The sequence below is a fragment of the Phyllobates terribilis genome, unplaced genomic scaffold (assembly GCF_046119375.1).
Source record: "Phyllobates terribilis strain yellow unplaced genomic scaffold, ASM4611937v1 Scaffold_4__5_contigs__length_816908805, whole genome shotgun sequence".
NCBI lineage: Eukaryota > Metazoa > Chordata > Amphibia > Anura > Dendrobatidae > Phyllobates > Phyllobates terribilis.
The window spans coordinates 599,932,515-599,955,728 of record NW_027362764.1 but is presented as its reverse complement, the minus strand read 5'-3'; the positions used below and the strand labels follow the sequence as shown (position 1 = coordinate 599,955,728).

General features: G+C 40.0%; 1 pseudogene; it reads right to left on the bottom strand.

Annotated features, from left to right (window-relative positions):
- The window catches only part of LOC141264698 (meprin A subunit beta-like), a 78,175-nt pseudogene extending 58,832 nt beyond the window's left edge, over nucleotides 1-19,343 (bottom strand).
- Nucleotides 19,344-23,214: the final 3,871 nt, after the last annotated feature.

Sequence of the window (23,214 nt, the reverse complement as noted above, 5' to 3'; positions counted from 1 at the left end):
CTATGATGTATGCTGATAGTATGGAAGTGAGGCACTGTGCAGGGGGAGGCCATGTGGTGCAGAATGCCACTGTATCCTGCCCTTTGTCCTGGAACGTGGGACACATTGGCACAGCCAAATTGCAGCATGTGACCTGCGGGCTGCACTTTGCCCAGGTCTGACATAGTGTATAACCTGTTTATTCACTTGTATTTTCATGTTTTTTTGTTTTTGCTCTATTTATATAACCAGATCTGTTCCAGCACTGGGGCTATTCTCACCTCTGGTCACCTCTGCCTTTTTAGGCAGCTCTACAAACACATTCAGATACTGCCTAACAAGCATTGCAAGTATACATAATATTTTAAAAGTAGTATAGTTAAGTTACATAAAAACTGACAATGTACTTACTAGAATTAATATTTTCCCACATAATAGTCAAATAGTCATCCCGATCCGATCGTGACTGTTCATGAAAAAATCCCAGAGCATGCAGGAATTCATGTTGAACAATTTCTACAGTATCACAGCCAAGGCCAATGGAAATCTGCTGTTTTCCAATTTGCAAATTTCCAACATTTGAATAACACCTGAAGAAAAATTAACTATATTAACACTACAACCTTATTTTTTATGACTAAAAGTTTCTAGAAGCGCGCTGCCATCTTGTGAGGGCTTCTAATCGTTCATCACTCTACACTAAGCAGCATGATCCTGCAATAAATGAGAGATTTCACTAATTTGGCTACTTATCCTATGTGTACAGTGTCATGCTGTTTTACATGTAATGTGAATAGTGCTGTACGTCTTTCATATTGTATTGTGGTAATGTACAGCGTATAACAATGTAAAGGGTTAATGTGCAATGTGAGTAAGCCATAGTGCAGGGTAAGCACAGGGTTAGACCTGGGATAGTATAAGTACTGTTCGTATAGTTAACCGCATTCTGACGTGGGGCGTAATAATACGTACCTGAGCCCTGGGCCTTAATGACCAGGTACGGATTATTACACCCTGGCGATCGTGCCTGCACAGAGGCTGTGCGGGCCCGATCGCTGCGGGGTGTCAGCTGATTCTAACAGCTGACACCTGGTACTATGTGCCAGGAGCGGTCCCGCACCGCTCCCGGCACATTAACCCCCGATATGCTGCGATCAAAGTTGATCGCAGCATTTAAGGGGCAAGCAGCGGTAAGAGCGCCCCTCTTATTTGGATCGGAAACCATGCGCTCTGTGTGCGGGGTCCCAATCGTTGCCGTGCTGACCCAATGTCGTCATGAAAATGGTACCAATAAACACATCAACTATTCCTGCAAAAAACAAGACCTTACATGACTCTGTCAGCCGAAATATGGAAAAATGATTGCAAAAACTAGTCTTTGCAAAAAAAAAGTCTTTTAGTGTGTAAAAGCTGGCAAACATAAAAACCTGATATGAATCTGGTATCGCTGTAATCGCACTGACCCGAAGAATAAAGTCGTCTAATCACTCTATGGTTAGGGTTGTGCTAGGGTTGCATGGTGCAATTTCTCCTGTTACCCTTATGAAAATGCTAAATTGGGGTCTAAAGTAACATTTTTGTGAAAAAAGTTAAATGTTCATTTTTTCTTTCACGTTCCAAAAATTCCTGTGTAGCACCTGAAGGGTTAATAAACTTCTTAAATGTGGTTTTGAGCACCTTGATGGGTGCAGTTTTTAGAATGGTGTCACTTTTGGGTATTTTCTGTCACAAAGGCCCCTCAAAGTCACTTCAAATATGATGTGGTCCCTAAAAAAATGGTTTTGTACATTTTGTTGGAAAAATGAGAAATCGCTGGTCAACTTTTAACCCTTATAACTTCCTAACAAAAAAAAATTTGGTTCCAAAATTGTGCTGATGTAAAGTAAACATGTGGGAAATGTTATCTATTAACTATTTTATGTGATATATCTCTGATTTAGGGCATGAAAATTGCGAAATTTTCAAAACTGTTGCAAATTTCTGATTTTTTTCACAAATAAACACAAATCATATCAAAGAAATTTTACCACTATCATGAAGTACAATATGTCACAAAATAGCAGTCTCAGAATCAGTGGGATCCGTTGAAGCGTTCCAGAGTTGTTACCTCATAAGGTGACAGTAGTCAGAATTGCAAAAATTGGTCTGGTCATTAACATGCAAACCACCTTCGGGTTAAAGGGGTTTTCCCAAGAACAAAAGTTAATTTTAATCAATAGATCTTTGAATAATAATAAGTTCCACAATTGGATGTATTGAAATAAAATGTTCCTGTGCTGAGATAATCTTATAAATGTGCCCCTACAGTGTACTGTGTAATGGCTGTGTCTGACCGTGCAGGGACATTGTCTGATCATATCACAGTTCCTAGGCAGGGCAGAAGCAAAAGAGTATACAGACATTTCAGCAGAGGATCACAGCTGATTCTTTCTTTGATGTAAAACATTGTTTAAAACCAGGCAGGGAAATGTTTTACCTCACACAAAGAATCAATTGTGATCCTGTTCTGTAATGTCTGTATACTCTTTTGCTTCCTCCCCTGTCCAGGAGATGTGGTATGATCGGACCGTGTTCCTGCACAGTTAGACAAAGCCATTACACAGTACACAGCAGGGGCACATTTATAAGATTATCTCAGCACAGGAACATTTTATTTAAACACATCCAATTGTGGAACTTGATTTTAATCAATAAATATGGGAATAATAATAACTTTTGTTTGTGGGAAAACTCCTTTAAGTGGTGTAGCATAGGACATAAAATAAGGACAATAGGTTTAGTCTATAGCAGAGGTCCCAAACCTTTCTGACCTTGAGAGCCACATTCAGCTCTGAGAGAGGGTCATGCGCCACATTCAGCTCTGTGAGCCCTCTCACAGTAGTGGCAACCAAAGCCCCCATTACGGGTATAGTGATAACCAAAACTTTTACACAGAAATCACCCTGAAGAAGTATGCTGTGATCCAGGGGTTCCCACAATACCCTCATTTAGTATTCTCCCATTAAGCACTCCCAACACAGTGCCGCATCCTGCTTCAAGCACCTCTTCTGACAGGTAGTATCATCCTGTCTCCAGCGTACCATACTTAAATTATCTCTAAACCCCTAAGACCAGTATATATGCATCCAGATCTGCTATTCTGTGCAGGGCTACTCACAAAATTAACAATTTTGAGATGTGCTCTTTATACCTGTTTGCTAGGCCAAGAGCTAATGCACCAAGCTATCAGACAGCCGTGAGCCACAATTCATGGGACCGCGAGCCACATGTGGCTCCCGAGCTACAGGTTGGGGACCCCTGGTCTATAGGATAGGATATAGCTAATAGAAAGAACTAGCTAAGTGGGTGGGGACTAATGTTAGTGAAAAGGGGGCACTTCCTGATAGTAGGTCAGATAGGGAAGTACCGTGACAAGGTCAAATTCCAGTGCAGTGGGCTGATAGGGCCAGCATGTGCCAATCGTTCGAGGCAGTGGGAGGCCATACTGATATTCCTTGTGGACATTCTTGCAATGTCTGGAGCCAAGGGCTCGGTCCAGGTACTAAGGAGGGTGCCTTATCTTCTGACATACAGAGGTCAGTGGACGTGGAATTGCATGAAGGGCAGGTGGATGGTCCCGGGTGCACTGTTGAAGTGGACAGGAAATTCCTGAGGCTGGCAGAGTCAGTGGGCTTAGAGATAGTCCAGGACAAATGAGAGGTAGAACTGAAGATGCGTTCTATTAAGGAAGTAAGAGACATGAATTACTGTGTTTTGACAGCACACTGGGACTGGAACACTGTTTTCCTGTAAAGTGCCAGAGCGCAACCAGACAGCAGCTTGGTCATGACTACCACTCTTGGCAACTTTACACAATCCGATGTTTCACACACACCCATAGACTTTTATGAGTGCTGTGTTCGATTTGCTGAGCCACTCGCAGTGTGCTGCGATTACTTAATCATGCCAAATCGGCATGACAAAAAAATCACAGATCTGCACTGCCCCATAGTATAACATTAGTCTGAGTGCTATCTGAAAAAAACATTGCATAACACTGAGTTATACACTAGTGTGAATGAGCCCTCAGTGTCAGTTTTCACAGTGGTTCTCAAACTTGAGGAGAGTAAATTGCTGTGGAGCATACAGACAGGCACTGATAAAGTGAGAGTAACACCTCTGGCCCCCCAATAGCGCTGACATTAATCATTAATCACCAGAGCTCACTGTTTAGTGCAGTCATTAGTGTGTAGTGTCTAATGTGAGCACTGTTAGGGCAGTTACTTTTATCAGATGGGGCATACATTGTGCCCTCATACAGTGTAGAGCCCCCATATATGGTAGAGCCCCCATTTTTTCTATTTTTTAATGTCAAGTTAAAGACTTTTGTGTTAACTTAGCCACCATTTGAATAATTTTTACCGTTTTTTCTTTTCATTTTTTAAAGTTTGTATAAGGGTACGTGCCCAAGATCAGGAATAGCAGCGTCCAAAATGCTGAGTTCTAATCATGCACTTAAATCACCATGTGTTTAGGGAATTATGCAGATTTACCGCATCTAATGACTCGTAAACCCGCACAGCGGGTGATTTTAAGCAGCGTTAAATAGAAGCACAGTGGTCATGGGATTACTATAAATCCCATCCACTGTGTTTGCAATGTAGAACACAGCGTTGTGGATACAGCGAAAATACGCTGCATCCAAAACGCTTCTATTCCTGATCGTTGGCACGTACCTTAAAGGGTCAATATATCACCAGGGTCACTCCTTCACAGAACTGACATAAGTCAGAGAAACTCCCCTAAAAAACATAAAACACTGAAGAAACTGTACATATAAGTCTGGCAGGACAGCAGTGAAGATTAGTATGTGAGGAAAACAGAATAGTGTCATACACAATTTTCAAGGCAACTGGAAGCTTGGAGTATTTTGGATTTGCAACTAATTGATTCGCCGTGAATTGAATTTCCTGAGAAAATTCTGCATACCTGACAAATTTCTATTTAAAAAATTCCGCTTCTTTCCACTGACTTGTCTTGTAAACATGAAATTTTATTCTACACTCAGCTAAACTTAAACCATTCACACCCAGAAGAACTCTGGGACTTAATTACTGACAGCCTCATATAGAGCGTAAGAGCAAGGCTTCATTATAAATTTTTAATCAGGTCCATGATAAAATGAGCTGACAATCTCTTCCTCCCATTTGCTCGATGACCACCTGCTGGGCAGAGGGTTTGTGTGCAGCCAAATCCTTTTAAGTGGTCAGTACGAATATGAAACAACAGGTTTGTGTGACATTTTTCTGTCTTTGTGTTATTAGGCTTTTACTGACTTCAAAACAACACAGGGCAATGTCACAAACTCTGCCAGGCCATGAATCAGATATGAATATTGTTGTTTTGTGACAGTCATAGGTTTTAAAAAACGGTAGACCTATTTCCGGCATTGTTGTGTAGTGCCAAACAGAATGCACTCACTTGCATTGCTGCCTATCAGGCCAGAATTAACATCAGCCATGTGGATAAATTTGTATATGCCATATCTCATATGTATAGAATGATAAAATTGTGATAGGAAATATGTCATTAATATCTTCCACCTGGGACCTCCGAGGGGTCAGATGTCCTTAAGATCAGGGATCTCATAATTTTTGTTCTTAAGCCCGTATCTTATTTACTGACTCCCATCTCTTACTAGGGGAGGTAGGTCGGAGTGGCTGGTACCTAACAAAAGCAGGTTCTGACCTGTGCTGTAAGGACTGCACTATTTTCTAATCGAAGTGCTCCCCTTCGCAAGATCTGTACCTGTTATGTTCTGCTACCAAAGCTAAGGAAAGAGAGGAAATCTGTCCCTACTATAGGACTCAGCTGAATCCCTACGATGTAACAGGGAACCTGATCCTGCGATCAGACCTGCTAAAGTCCTAATCTAGTCTGTACGGAGACCTATAGATGTGGGGAGGGAATCCCTACAAGTACTAAGGACTGGGAGGAATATGGGACACCTCCTAACAGAAATAGTAGCAGACAGACGAACAAACAAAATAGAAAGAACATAGAGGTCCGTAGACCAAGCAAACTAACAGAGTTAGATACAGAGCACAGGCTAGCTAGAAAGTAGATATACAATGAAGTCCAGCAAAGCCAGAAGGGCGGAGCAGGATTAAATAGGCCAACAAGGTCATGTGACCAGCAAAGGAAAAAAAACCTAACAGCAAGGTTCTAACAGTACCCCCCCTTCTAAGAGGATCCTCCGGATCCCCTAGGACCAGGCTTATCAGGAAATCTCCTGTGAAACGCTCTGATAAGTCTGGACGCGGAAACATCATCTGACCTCACCCAAGAATTATCCTCGGGTCCGAAACCTTTCCAGGCCACAAGATACTGCAAACTACCTCTATACCGTCTAGAGTCAAGGATGCGAGAAATTTCATATTCCCCGTCCTCCACCACCGGAGGAACAGAGGCAGAGGCGTCACCATCCGACACAACAGCTTTTTTTAACAGAGAGACATGAAAGACCGGATTAATTCTCCAGGAGGTAGGAACCTCCAACCTAACAGCAGATTGGTTGACAACCTGAAGCACCTTAAAGGGCCCTACAAACTTGGGACCCAATTTCTTAGAAGGAATCCTCAACCGCAGATTCCTAGAGGACAACCAAACCATGTCACCAACAGCGAACAAAACCTCCTGTCGTTTCCTATCAAAGTAGTCTTTAGATTTTCTGTTGGCCTCCTGAAGATTACCACGCACATCCGTCCAAACTCTTTCCAAATCACCGGAAAAATTCTCCTCCTCAGGCACGGCAGATCCCAACTTGGAGAACGACCCAAACGACGGATGTCTCCCAGAACAACAAAAAAAAGGCGAACAACCAGCAGAAGAAGATGTATGATTGTTCAGAGCAAATTCGGCAAGTGGCAGAAACTCAGACCACCCCTCTTGATTGTCTGCCACAAAACAACGCAAGAACTGCTCAACATCCTGGTTTTTCCTTTCTGTCTGGCCATTAGATTCAGGATGATATCCGGACGAAAACGACAAATGAACTCCCAACCTGTCACAAAAGGCACGCCAAAAACGAGCCACGAACTGGGGACCCCTATCAGAAACAATGTCAGTAGGAACGCCATGAAGTCTGACAATTTCCTTGACAAAGGCCTTAGCGAGAGTTTTAGCGCAGGGCAGTTTGACGAAGGGAACCAAGTGACACATCTTGCTAAAACGGTCCACGACCACCCAGATGACAGTAAAACCCTCAGAGGGGGGAAGGTCAGTTATAAAGTCCATAGCCAAATGTGTCCAAGGTGCACTGGGGACCTCCAAAGGACAAAGCAACCCCGCAGCAGGAGTATGTGAGGACTTAGATCTAGCACATATAGTACATTGGCGCACCCACTTAATGACTTCCTTCTGCCATCCAGGCCACCAAAAACTGCGACCCACCAGTCTCTTGGTCTCAGAGATTCCGGGATGACCTGCCAACCGAGATTTGTGACACTCAACAAACAAATCTCTCCTAAAGGTCCCAGGCACAAACAACCTCCCATGAGGAGTGTTAGATGGGGCATTCTCCTGAGCTTTAAGAATCTCATCTTCCAAAACGGAGTCTAAAGCAGCTATCACAACACCTTCTTGTAAAATGTTTTCCTCTTTCTCAGCACCAACTATGGGAGAAAAACTGCGAGACAAGGCATCCGCCTTAACATTCTTAGTACCAGGGATGTAAGTAACGGAGAAATTAAACCGCGAGAAAAACAGTGCCCACCTAGCCTGACGGGCATTCAGGCGCTTGGCAGCATCAAGATATATCAGATTTTTATGATCCGTAAGAACCTGAACGGGAAATTCCGCACCTTCCAAGAAGTGGCGCCAGTGTTCAAATGCGAGTTTAATAGCCAATAATTCCCGATTACCAATATCGTAATTCAGTTCAGTCTCCGAAAATTTTTTTGAAAAAAAGGCACAGGGATGTAATCCATCCCCGTTATCCTGAGACAATACTGCGCCAACCCCCACAGAGGAAGCATCAACCTCAACCAAAAACGGCCTAGTAACATCAGGCTGCATAAGGATGGGAGCAGAGGTGAACCTCTCCTTGAGATACACAAAAGCTTCAATGGCCTCAGAAGACCACTGAACCGCATCAGCACCTTTCCTGGTGAGATCAGTCAGAGGTTTGACAATACTAGAAAAATTTTTTATGAATTTTCTATAGTAATTGGCGAAACCCAAAAACCTCTGTATCGATTTCAAACCAATAGGCCTATGCCATTCCTGCACAGCCTGAACCTTAACCGGATCCATCTCAAAACCTTTGCTGGAGATAATGTAGCCCAAAAAACTAATTCTCTGTACAGCGAACTCACATTTCTCCAGCTTAGCAAAAAGCGAATTGTCCATTAATAACTGTAATACCTCACGCACGCTCCGCCAATGAGACTCCAGATCTGGCGAATAAATCAAAATGTCATCCAAATACACAACCACATTTTTACCGATCAAAGGTCTAAGGATGTCATTAATCAGATTCTGAAAAAATGCAGGAGCATTAGTAAGACCAAAAGGCATAACCAGATTCTCAAAATGACCCACACGAGTGTTAAAAGCAGTCTTCCATTCATCACCCTCCTTCATGCGCAACAGATTGTATGCCCCCTTAAGGTCAATTTTAGAGAACCACTTGGCCCCCAATAACTGGTTAAACAGATCAGGAATCAATGGCAGTGGGTAAGGATTGCGTACCGTAATTTTGTTAATCTCACGAAAATCCAGACAAGGACGTAAACCGCCGTCCTTTTTTTTTACAAAAAAAAATCCAACCGCCACAGGAGACTTAGAGGGCCTAATGTGACCGGCGGCCAAGCTTGTCTGTATGTATTCCTCCAAAGCCTTCCTCTCAGGAATAGTAAGGTTAAATAAACGACTTTTAGGAAGAGTCGCTCCAGGGACAAATTCAATAGAACAATCATAGTCTCTATGGGGAGGCAAAACCTGCGATTCTTTCTCAGAAAAAACTCTCCAAAAATCCTGAATAGGAACAGGCAATTCTCCCCTATCCAAAGCTGCAATACGCCCGTTACAACACTTGTCATAACATTTATGGCTCCAGGATTTAATTTCACTGGTAGACCAATCCAGTACAGGATTGTGAAATTTTAACCAGGGCAATCCCAATATTACTGGAGAAGGCAAGTTATTCAACACTACCAAATCCAATTTCTCATGGTGAACACCATTAATAGTGAGAGGAAATTCACTGACCTTGAGAGTAATATTCTTCAAAGGGGAGCCATCCACAGAAACCACAGCAATGGGGGATGATAAAGGTTCAGGTTTTAAATTGAGTTTTTCCACGAATCCCCCATCAATTACATTCAGTGTAGACCCGCAATCAACAAACACCCGAAATTCCATCAATTTTTCCTGAGCAATCGTGGAAGCAGCTAAAAATATACCCTTGGAATTTAAACAGGCAATACGGGCGTGACTGACCATTTTTTTTTTCTTTCTTCATACGAAGCTCACAGCCTTTAATCAAATGACCAGATTTTCCGCAATAGAAACACAAGCCTTCCGAAAAACGACGGTCTTTTTCTTGAGAGCGAGGTGCCACCGATCCAATCTCCATCGGTTCACCACTGTTAATACACACATTATCATAACCAGAAACTGACATAGCAGAGGATTTGCTCTCATTAACCCTAGCACGCAGTCTTCTATCCACCCGTATAGCTAATTGCATAGCCTGTTGCAAATCCTCAGGTGTAGGATAAGCAATTAGCAGGTCTTTAACCCTTTCACTGAGCCCAGCAAGAAATAGACTTTTCAGAGCAGAATCGTTCCACCCTGTTTGAGTGGACCAACGACGAAAATGTGTACAATATTTTTCCACATTACCCGATCCTTGTTTTAAACGTCTCAACTCAGTCTCAGCTGATGCGACACGGTCAGGATCATCATATAATAGTCCCAAAGCAGAAAAAAAACTATCCACTGATCTGAAGCATGAATCACTAGGTTGCAAAGAAAAGGCCCACTCCTGAGGCTCTTTGCGCAAAAGTGACATTATGAACCCTACGCGCTGGGATTCATCCCCAGAGGACTTAGGTCTCAAACGAAAATACAATAAGCAAGCATTTTTAAATGAAAAAAATTCTCGGTGTTCACCAAAAAATAAATCCGGCAAACATACCTTAAGCTCCAAGAAATGTGCTCCAGGACAGTTACTCACGTGCTGACGGAGCTCGGCCACCTCCAGAGAGAGTCCCTGCAGGCGATGAGCCAAATCCTGAACCGACACCATGATGGAACAGAAAAATCTTTCCTTAGAGAATTTGCTTGCTGGACTTACTGTTATGTTCTGCTACCAAAGCTAAGGAAAGAGAGGAAATCTGTCCCTACTATAGGACTCAGCTGAATCCCTACGATGTAACAGGGAACCTGATCCTGCGATCAGACCTGCTAAAGTCCTAATCTAGTCTGTACGGAGACCTATAGATGTGGGGAGGGAATCCCTACAAGTACTAAGGACTGGGAGGAATATGGGACACCTCCTAACAGAAATAGTAGCAGACAGACGAACAAACAAAATAGAAAGAACATAGAGGTCCGTAGACCAAGCAAACTGACAGAGTTAGATACAGAGCACAGGCTAGCTAGAAAGTAGATATACAATGAAGTCCAGCAAAGCCAGAAGGGCGGAGCAGGATTAAATAGGCCAACAAGGTCATGTGACCAGCAAAGGAAAAAAAACCTAACAGCAAGGTTCTAACAGTACCATTCCTATGACAACAGGTCTAGTAACTTTGTTTTGTTGAACTCTTTATTTATATTACTATAAATACTGTATTGTATTGTCCTCTATGTAACATTTCTTGTATGTTTTTATAAGCACTGCCTAATTGTTGGATTAAATATATAAAATGTAATAGCTTTGTTCCTCTTGCTATATAAACCTTACCTCTGAAGCATTGTGAGGCTCAACATTACCAGTTATGGGCGTCCAACTGACCTGTAATAAACGATTGGTGGTGGCAGCTAATTTTCTTTGGCTATTTTGGAGCTTGACAGTGACTCTGCCAAGGTATATATACAGTCATATGAAAAAGTTTGGGCACCCCTATTAATCTTAAGCTTAATGTTTTATAAAAATTGGTGTTTTTGCAACAGCTATTTCAGTTTGATATATGTAATAACTGTTGGACACAGTAATGTTTCTGCCGTGAAATGAGGTTTATTGTACTAACAGAAAATGTGCAATCTGCATTCAAACAAAATTTGACAGGTGCATAAGTATGGGCACCTCAGCAGAAAAGTGACATTAATATTTAGTAGATCCTCCTTTTGCAAAAATAACAGCCTCTAGTTGCTTCCTGTAGCTTTTAATGAGTTCCTGGATCCTGGATGAAGGTATTTTTGACCACTCCTCTTTACAAAACAATTCCAGTTCAGTTAAGTTTGATGGTCGCTGAGCATGGACAGCCCTCTTCAAATGATCCCACAGATGTTCAATGATATTCAGGTCTGGGGACTGGGATGGCCATTCCAGAACATTGCAATTGTTCCTCTGCATAAATGCCTGAATAGATTTGGAGCGGTGTTTTGGATCATTGTCTTGCTGAAAGATCCATCCACTGCGTAACTTCAACTTTATCACTGATTCTTGAACACTATTGTCAAGAATCTGCTAATACTGAGTGGAATCCATGCGTCCCTCAACTTTAACAAGATTCCCAGTGCTAGCATTGACCACACAACCCCAAAGCATGATGGAACCTCCACCAAATTTTACTGTGGGTAGCAAGTGTTTTTCTTGGAGTGCTGTGTTTTTTTTGCCACCATGCATAACGCCTTTTTGTATGACCAAAAAACTCAGTCTTGGTTTCATCTGTCCACAGGACCTTCTTCCAAAAAGAAATTGGCTTCTCCAAATGTGCTTTTGCATACCTCAGCGGACTCTGTTTGTGGCATGCTTGCAGAAACGGCTTCTTTCGCATCACTCTCCCATACAGCTTCTCCTTGTGCAAAGTGCGTTGTATAGTTGACCGATGCACAGTGACACCATCTGCAGCAAGTTGATGCTGCAGCTCTCTGGAGGTGGTCTGAGGATTGTCCTTGACTGATCTCACCATTCTTCTTCTCTGCCTTTCTGATGTTTTTCTTGGCCTGCCACTTCTGGCCTTAACAAGAACTGTCACTGTGTTCTTCCATTTCCTTACTATGTTTCTCACAGTGGAAACTGACAGGTTAAATCTCTGAGCCAGCTTTTTGTATCCTTCCCCTGAACAACTATGTTGAATAATCTTTGTTTTCAGATCATTTGACAGTTTTTTTTGAGGAGCCCATGATGCCACTCTACAGAGGAAATTCAAACAGGAGAACAACTTGCAAAGTGGCCACTTTAAGTAGCTTTTCTCATGATTGCACACACCTGGCTATGAAGTTCAAAGCTTAATGAGGTTACAAAACCAAAAAAAGTGCTTTAGCAAGTCAGTAAAAAGTAGGTAGGAGTATTTAAAACAAGAAAATGATAAGGGTGCCCATACTTATGCACCTGTCAAATTTTGTTTGAATGCAGATTGCACATTTTCTGTTAGTACAATAAACCTCATTTCAAGGCAGAAACATTACTGTGTCCAACAGTTATTACATATATCAAACTGAAATAGCTGTTGCAAAAACACCAATTTTTATAAAACATTAAGCTTAAGATTAATAGGGGTGCCCAAACTTTTTCATATGACTGTATACTCATGTGTTGGATTCTTCCTGGAAGGTTGCTGGTCAATGGTGGATCTGGATGAGTATATACTATATGTTCACTGTGAAAGCGCCCAGTAACCTGTCTAGTAGCTATAGTAGCATCGCCCATCAATAGTCAGTCCATTGTGTGATGGTCCTGACAATTGGTGGCATTGGAGTGAAATCTTCCTGATCTCCCTGACAAATTGGTGCCAGCGGTGGGATTGGTAGTGACGGTCTCTGATACTGGCCAATTTCCATTTTTTGCATGTACTTATCAATTGGCTATTACTTGTTTACTTTTTTTTGCTACTCCAGTGATTTTTGCTTTTTTTGATGTTATGGAAAACAGGACATTATTATTTTACCATGTTTAACTAACCAGCAGTTGCTTTTTTTTATCAAACTAGTTTTATTAATCATGATTAATTATGTTTTTATATTGTACATTTTTTACTTGATTCTTATTTGTTTCCCCCAAAAGGTCGGAGAAGACTTTTAAAGAACTTGATTTTTTTTATTTATTTCTTTTATTACTTGTTTTCCCTATAACTATAGAGACTTCAGTTACAGGTTAAGAGAGCACTAAAAATGTAGACCCAGCAGCATGGGCATGTAACCTCTCCTCAGCTATCATATGATTGCTGATTAATGGAAGTAGACGAAGAACCACTGCCTCCATCATATACAAAATACTGGTATGAACATTGTATATAGAGAGACTGGGGTGGCTGAAACCATAAAATAACAATTGTATTCAATGCGGAAATGAGTGGCATCAGAAAGCCCCATTGAGAGAATTGTCGGTCTTCCTGGTTCTTATGCCATATTGTTTTTCAATGTGTGACGCTGACTTAAGATCATATATTGCTGTTTTATGTACATTAAAGTCTAGTTCATGACTTCTAAATGTTGTATTGTAATCTTGTTGGCTACTGAATTGCACCTTAGTACTTTTATTATAAGTGTGTTCTGCTTTACGACCAGTGCTGGATCTTCACTGCAAGGGGTTAATGAGGGAATTGTCCATGACATGAGGTGGAGTGTGAAAAAATAGGTCACATAACAGACAAAGTGAGTGTGGCAGTGTGACATGCCAGGAAAGGTGTGTACTGCAGAGGCTGAGACAGCTGACATTGGCGAGTCTGCTAAAGAGGTATTGAAAGTCAGGGTTCCCCCCGACATATCTTGGGGAAGAAGTGCCACGATGTGTACTGGCTCTTGTATTAAACCTAAGCCAGAAACAAAATGAACATATACTCTGCTGTAAGTAATTAAGTAAAAGCAATAGTGCATATAAATCACATAGGGTACTCAGTAAACACTGTTTTTGATCGAAAAAAAGCATGAAAGCCATCCCACCAACATCAAGGTGTACCACAATAGGGATGGTCCTAACCTCTAGTATTAAAACCTTATTATGTGTCAAAGTGACGTCCATGTCAATAAGGGCCGAGCAGGACCGGGTCCCGAATATGAGTACCCATCAAATGGGAAGCTATATAAACATAATTTGGGTACACCTTGACACTGGTGGGATGGAGTTTGCGCTTTTTGTAATCAAAAACGGTGTTTGCTAAGTACCCTAAGTTATTTATATGCACTATTGTTTTTACTTATAAACTTACAGCAGGGTATATGTTCATTTTGTTTCTGTCTTGGGTTTTGTCTATTTAATGGCCAGTATGAATATGCTCATATTTTGCATGCATACCAACTGATACGTCTGTTCATTTTTTGGGGGGGCTCTTATATTAGTAACAACACTGGTCATTACAGGGAGAAGCCATTGAAGTCAGATCAAAGTCTGATAGGAGGCAGTAACAAGAAAAGGGCCATCCTGAGGCCAAGTAAGGTGTGTGTGGGGGGGTGTTTGTTGGGGTTACCTTATTGGAACCAGAGGTGTGTTGTGCCGGTGTCTGTTATTATTCAGGCTGCTTGCAAAGCTTGTCTTGTTAAATTATCCTTATTTTAATCCATTAAAGAAAATAATATTTAAAAATCCTTTGTAATACTGCTATATTATAATGAGGACCAGTGTCAGACACAGGTGGCTAGGGCCCACCAGTAGTATTGATTCTTGACGCCCATTGTTCAGCTATATGCAAATATTTACATTATATTTACATTACCCTCATTCACAAATTTACTCTGCCTCTATATAATCATAAACTGGGTAGTTTGTTGGATGAATGATGAGATGCTGCTTTTTTCTGGATATAGTGAATCAAATGTACTAGGCTAACTACTGCTCATTTTGAGGGATAAGTGGCTTACTTCTGCACACGAGCCCACCGGGGGCTTCACCTGCTCCTCTGAGGTTCAGTTCAAGCCTGGTGGAGACCCTGAAAACTTTTTTATGTAGAGTAACATAATGTATTCAATTTCAAAAATCTTAATGATTTTGTAAATGTGATTCAATCTTCAATGATATTCCTTACCCATTTCCTTTAAACACTGATAAATAATTCTTTTCACCTTTCCAAGGTTGGAAATTAATACAGGTTTTTACCCTGAAACGTTCAAATGCTTTCAGAATGACTCCTTTTGCATTCATTTCTGTAATTCCAAAAAGATGGTGAGATAGCAACACATGACAATGTATTCGCCATACATTATTTATGCATTATTATTGAATGTGTGTTGTAACATGAAAAGTACTTGAGCCCAATACAAAATACTGTATATAAGCGGACCACCATATACCATGTGATATTTATAATATTAGCGCTCCTGCTGGTTTGATTAATAATATGTAAAAATGGCCGTTGCCGCCCATTCTGCTACTGCATAAGTGAGACAAATACTACAATATGGGAACGATTTATCAAAAATGCCTAATTCATAAATTGTTCAAACTTAGACTAGACAGTCTTAATGGGGACCTTTTACCAGTTTGAGCATGTTTAACTGACCACATCAAGGAATAGTACCTGCATGGCTGAGCAAAATTTCGTTTTTAATTTCTTCTCTCTGTTTCGGACAGAATAGCTTGTAAAGTTTAGGTTATAATTTATGTTATAGTTCAACTGAGCGTTATCAGAGGTTTGTTTCTGGGCTTGTACTTCTTCCCCTGCATGAGGTTTACCAGTCATAATCAGGCAGCAGCATACAGGGGGAAAAAAGAATATGCCCTCCTCTCCTTACTGATCTCTGAAGTTACTCTGCAGAGCTGAGTTATGTATCGTTGCAAACACTTCCAAATCTCATCCAGTTGCACTTTAACATAAACTATAACCTAAACTTTACAAGCTAATATCTCTGAGAGGAAAGATAAAAAGCAGCATAATGTAGGGGCAGAGACCCCAATTCCAGTGATATATCACTTACTGTGCTGCTTACTACAGTTTTGAAAGTCACCTTACTGCTCACTATTTTCCGCCCCTACAGTCTTCATCTCCCCCCATCCAGTCGTCGTCACATCTTCTTATCACGGCCGTTTATGCTGAAATCCCGGGCGTCTTCATGCTAGGCTCTAATGAGACTCAGTACGGTTCTGGGAATGTGAGTGCTAAGTCATGGCTTGACCTTACATGTCAAAAACTGTCCCATGCCTCATCAGAGCCAGTGTAATAGGCCAAATTAACCCCTGTCCAGATTAAACAGTGTCGGCCAAACGACACCCCTCCAGGCTACAATATACCCCTCTATTTTATGAGCCCTTGTAAATGTGATAGATTTTAGTTGCCATTTTTTAATAACTTAAAACTGATTTAGACGTAGTTCGAAGGTATTTGCATTGTTAATCACATGATGAAGAGTGATCTTACAATACAATGTGACTGGTAATGGACAACAGTCATTACCTCTGAGATTACACTGTTGTCCATTAAGATAAGTGCTTTTTCCATAGAATGCAATTGTAACTTGATCTTATCACTTCACTAGTTTTCTCACCCTGTCTCTTGTTTGGTTGAAAAGCGTGCAGATTTCTTTCTATCATACTCAGACACACAGCTGCTTTTAATGTGTAACTACTGAGAAGTGCGGTAGGATTCTTTACCTCATTATATCTTTGTGGAAGTTTAATATTTTTACTGAATGAAGTGGGAAAATCTGCGCAAATTCAAATTTTGCCTGATCGTAAGCACCCGAATAAGTGACAAATTGCTGGAATCAGGGTCTCTGTTTCTATATTATGCTGTTCTGAGAATAGGTGGCAAAAGCCTGGTGACAGATTCCCTTAAAAATGGTATTTTGTTTGAATCAGGTTTTTATGTTAAATGTATTTTCTAAAAAGAGTTTGATAATACTTTTCTATACTTTTAGCTTTGAAAAAATATCTGAAATCCGGACATTTTCACACAGGCCTCTAAGCATAATACTATACTCACACTTTCTGTTCTTTACAGAAGTCACTGACAGGATTACAATGAAAGGCAATACCTCAATATATAGTAGAAAACACAGGATCCACCATTCACAAAAGGTGATGTTACAGCTCACCTCCTCCCCTCTTTACAATGACCTTTGTCCAGATCAGTGCCTGCCCAGAAAAACTTCTATTCTAGTCAATTAGGTCTGAGCTCATGCATTGCTGTTTATGTGCATGCATGATGAACAGAATAGGAAGTATGAATCTAATATTACACCTTATGACCAGTATTAAAAATTACAAGATTTCAGATTTTTGCAATATGAAAATTTAGAAGAAAAAAAAACATGATTAAAAATGTGTTCATTTGACATAAAAAGCCTTGATTTTAACAATAGTCTAATTTTCCAAAGAAGCAGTTTATAAAAGCCAAAAAAAACATGGAAAGCTAAATTATGCCGCTTGTCCCTTTTGATCGCACATGTAAAGGAAATGATTCAGAATATTGATGCATGATAGTTAATAATATCTGTTTATGCAATTCATAAAGGAAGGGTTGTCAAATAGTTATAGTAGTGTAAAAATATTCTTACCTAGGCTATCCTCTAAGTAATAAGGTACTACTCTTGGCCATCTATAGTTTTCTCCAATGATTGTATTTCTTCCTTTTACCTAAGTCGATAAGTAAATGATAGTCATGGATCAACATAGTGATAATGTAATTAATAAAAAAAAAAGAAAACATTTTTTAATGCAATTTACCTCTTATACCTTGTCTTTATATAATTTCTGATTTCTGTTACCTCTTTTATCCAAACATTTCCATGAAAATAATTTTATGATTTAAAAAGTGGTAGTAGATCCAACTTTTGCACGAAAGGATTTTTTAAGGGGACATGATTGTTTTTATAATTATTAAAAAAGAAAAACAGTTGATAATTTCCTTGTGATAGAAACACCCTAACTCATATTAAAATTATTCAATTATGTCGTCCTTCTCTCATGTGTAATGTAATTTACAAATTATTTTATTTAAAAATTATTTAAAAACACACTTCAAGGTGCCATCCACTAGGTGTCTTCCTTCTGTCTAACACGCTCATCACTGGATTACAAGAAGTAAGGGGGGGGATTCTTTGTCTTTATGCTCCTGTTCACCTGTCTATCAACCTGCATAGTGGCTTAACAGAGAGGTAGACTTTCAGTATAGGACAGGCAAGCTACCGGACAATGGCAGGTGTAATGCCTATTGGGAAATAAAGCCAAGGACGTTCTTACACCTATAGTGCTGGGAGAATGCTGATGAAGTGAAACTACCCACTGAAAAGTAGTGTATCGCAATGTACAGAGCGTCAAAATTGGAACAGGTCCTGGACTTGTTTGACTGTCACTGTATGTGAACCAAAAGCAGTCTTAGCTTCTTATGGAAGATAAGGAAACCAAGACCAGTTTTTTTGTGAAAGGACAAGTACATTTTAATTAAGTACTCACGTCATGGAGTACAATATCGCCTTCAAACAAATTCAGTCCTAGAGGTGAAAAATATACGATAAAATACACTGAAAAATCAAACAAAAATATTTTAAACTAAAATAATAAAATAAGCTTCTCACCTTGATTTATCTTGGTAATATCCAAATATTCTTTCGGAAGTGTGTAATTTACTGTTGAAGAAATAAGCAGAAGAAGAAATAGGAAGAATGTCAGTGACTCAAAGGGATTATTCATACATTGCAGTCTTATCATGAGTTCTGATACTATTTTCACAAAATCAATACAAAAACTTCAATATGACCCTACAGCTTATAAAAAAATGTTAAGAGTTTATCTATATCAAACACTTAGGGCATACTCACAGGATCCTCTTGGACTCTAACCTATCTTCAGGATAGGGCCCCATTTTGCACCACTATAAATGCCGAGGTTACTAGTTGGCAGCAAATCACATACGGAAGGGGTCTTTGACCACAGAGTAATTTAGCTTTATCACTTTCAACTTTTGGAGCTCTTCCTAACTGGTCTTTTATTTCAGCAAGTTAATGCCTCCCCCCTTCCCTATTGAGTCTATTCTAGATTGTGCATTGCGCTCTGAGAGGGGTTAATCCCTCTTTTTCTCCCTTTGTCATCACTTAAGTCCCTCAAGTTTTGTCAATCTAATGTGATACTGCCCCTTTCACCCCCCCCCACCCTTATCGTTTAGTTTGATGATATGCCCCTTCAGATGAGTCTTGAATCTCTTTGCCTGTCCCTCCTCTTCCTGGAATTCCAGCTTCTGGATCTGAAAAACGTTGTCTTGTTGCATCATGAACAGTCCTTTCATATTGGTATTTTTTTGTTTCATTCTAATTGTTTTTAGAACCTCAAGCCACAGCTGACAGTTAAAAAATTAATGGAAAACTGGTAGGATGGAGGCGGACTTGCCCAATGGGAATCCGGTGGTGGCATAATGTTTTTCGGACTCCCTGATTTGTCATATTATAATGCCTGGTTACAAATTCATTATGAGAATAACAAAAGCTGTCGCTAATCACATCTATCAAAGGTTATCGTTATCTCGGTCATCATTTTGGGGTGTTTTCCGGGGCAGGAGGGAGTCATAAGAGTTTTAGTTTATGATCTCTATAGTCAGTACATGCACAGCCCTCTCAACTCACTTCGAAAGGAGTTCCAAAAATGTAAAAGGGCTTAGCCACATCTCCATCCTGTGGATATACAGTAAATGTTTGAGATGGGAATACAGTACCAATTTAAGAGAAATAATGAATGCTGTACTTGTCTTTAAGTGTAGTACTTGTGTAATGATTACGGCGGCTCCATTCATTGAATTTATGAATTTAAATCTGCAAGAATTTGATAAAGCTATTCAATAATACTGAAATATGTCTCTGTTTAAAGCAGATCTGTATCCAGATTTCACAGTATAAGCTGCATACAGTTTTAAATAGATCTCTTCTTTTAATTTTAGGCAGTAAAATTTTCAAAAAGAAATATCCCAGCCATTCCTCAATGGATAGTTAGTATATCAACCTTTTTTGAGATCAAAGAGATCTAATTAATAATGTATGACGTTTATATTGTGAATTCTGAGGATAGATCCGCTTTAATACTATATAATAATAATAAATAGAATAATAATAAACAGATATTTTATATACTCACCATTTTTCATTGAGAGGGGCTAAAATAAAATCACATACACAAATTAGACAAGTGTGAATATTAAAATTTAAAGGAATCTGTCTCTTACTCTAACATCAGTCACCATTAAATAAAGAGAGGCTTGTTCATGACAATTAAATATAATTTATGTACAGTGGAGGAAATAAGTATTTGATCCCTTGTTGTTTTTGTAAGTTTGCCCACTGACATAGACATGAACAGTCTATAATTTTAAGGGTAGGTTAATGTTAACATTGAAAGAGAATATTAAAAAAAAATCAAGAAAATCCCATTGTTTAAATTAGATAATTTATTTGCATTTTACAGTGAGAAATAAGTATTTGATCTCTCTGGCAAACAACACTTAATACTTGGTGGCAAAACCCTTGTTGGCAAGCACAGCAGTCAGACTTTTTTTTGTAGTTGATGATGAGGTTTGTGCACAGGTCAGGAGGAATTTTGGTCCACTCCTCTTTGCAGATCATCTCTAAATCATTCAGATTTTATATATGTTTTGGGTCATTGTCTTGCTGGAAGATGTATCGCGAGATTTTGGCCAACAACGTCCTTCCCTCAGTAAGAGCATTGAAGATGGGTCGTGGCTGGGTCTTCCAGCATGACAGTGGCCCAAAACATACAGCCAAGGCAACAAAGGAGTGGCTCAAAAAGAAGCACATTAAGGTTATGGAGTGGCCTAGCCAGTCTCCAGACCTTAATCTCACAGAAAACTTATGGAGGGAGTTGAAGCTTCGAGTTGCCAAGTGACAGCCACAAAATCTGAATGATTTAGAGATGATCTGCATAGAGGAGTGGACCAAAATTCCTACTGACATGTGCGCAACCCTCATCATCAACTGCAAAAAAGTCTGACTGCTGTGCTTGCCAACAAGGGTTTTGCCACCAAGTATTAAGTGCTGTTTGACGGAGGGATCAAATACTTATTTCTCACTGCAAAATGCAAAAAAAATTATCTAATTTATACAATGTGATTTTCTTGATTTTTTGGGGATATTCTATCTCTCAATGTTAAAATTAACCTACCCTTAAAATTATAGACTGTTCATGTCTTTTTGGGCAAATTTACAAAAACAGCAAGGGATCAAATACTTATTTCCCCCACTGTAACTGAGATGGTGGATACATACTAACAAATTTAAATACCTCAAAATGTATCACTCTAAAAAATTAAAATATAACAAAACATATCTCAATGATGCATATTGATATATACTATTCTCAAAATTAAGAATATATAGAAACCCAACCATCACTGAACAAGACACATACAGTACAGACCAAAAGTTTGGACACACCTCCTCATTAAAAGATTTTTTCTGTATTTTCATGACTATGAAAATTGTACATTCACACTGAAGGCATCAAAACTACAAAATAACACATGTCGAATTATATACTTAACAAAAAAGTGTGAAACAACTGAAATTGTGTCTTATATTTTAGGTTCTACAGAGTAGCCACCTTTTGCTTTGATGACTGGTAGTCACCAGAAATGGTCTTCCAACAATCTTGAAGGAGTTCCCAGAGATGCTTAGCACTTGTTGGCCCTTTTGCCTTCACTCTGATGTCCAGCTCACCCCAAACCATCTCGATTGGGTTCAGGTCTGGTGACTGTGGAGGCCAGGTCATCTGTCGTAGCACCCCATCACTCTCCTTCTTGGTCAAATAACCCTTAAACAGCCTGGAGGTGTGTTTGGGGTCATTGTCCTGTTGAAAAATAAATGATGGTCCAACTAAATACAAACCGGATGGAATAGCATGCCGCTGCAAGATGCTGTGATAGCCATGCTGGTTCAGTATGCCTTCAATTTTGAATAAATCCCCAACAGAGTCACCAGCAAAGCACCCCCACACCATCACACCTCCTCCTCCATGCTTCCCGGTGGGAACCAGGCATGTAGAGTCCATCCATTCACCTTTTCTGCATCGCACAAAGACACGGTGGTTGGAACCAAAGATCTCAAATTTGGACTCATCAGACCAAAGCACAGATTTCCACTGGTCTAATGTCCATTCCTTGTGTTCTTTAGCCCAAACAAGTCTCTTCTGCTTGTTGCCTGTCCATAACAGTGGTTTCCTAGGAACTGTATTACCATGAAGGCCTGCTGCACAAAGTCTCCTCTTAACAGTTGTTGTAGAGATGTGTCTGCTGCTAGAACTCTGTGTGGCATTGACCTGGTCTCTAATCTGAGCTGCTGTTAACCTGCGATTTCTGAGGCTGGTGACTCGGATAAACTTATCCTCAGAAGCAGAGGTGACTCTTGGTCTTCCTTTCCTGGGGCAGTCCTCATGTGAGCCAGTTTCTTTGTAGTGCTTGATGGTTTTTGCAACTGCACTTGGGGACACTTTCAAAGTTTTCCCAATTTTTCAGACGGACTGACCTTCATTTCTTAAAGTAATGATGGCCACTCGTTTTTCTTTACTTAGCTGCTTTTTTCTTGCCATAATACAAATTCTAATAGTCTGTTTAGTAGGACTATGAGCTGTGTTTCCACCAGACTTCTGCACAACACAACTGATGGTCCCAACCCCGTTTATAAGGCAAGAAATTCCACTTATTAAACCTGACAGGGCACACCTGTGAAGTGAAAACCATTTCCGGTGACTACCTCTTGAAGCTCATCAAGAGAATGCCAAAAGTGTGCAAAGCAGTCATCAAAGCAAAAGGTGGCTACTTTGAAGAACCTAGAATATAAGACATATTTTCAGTTGTTTCACACTTTTTTGTTAAGTATATAATTCCACATGTGTTAATTCATAGTTTTGATGCCTTCAGTGTGAATGTACAATTTTCATAGTCATGAAAATACAGAAAAATCTTTAAATGTGAAGGTGTGTCCAAACTTTTGGTCTGTACTGTACGTAGGTTGAAATGTCAAAACTGGGTCAAGAAATGTATGAAGACAGATTTTTGAAAGGTTTTATGGACTGATGAGATCACAGTGACTCTTGACTGACTTGCTGACAGACTTCATGGATGGAAGGCTTACAACGTATTGGAAAGAAGGATGACT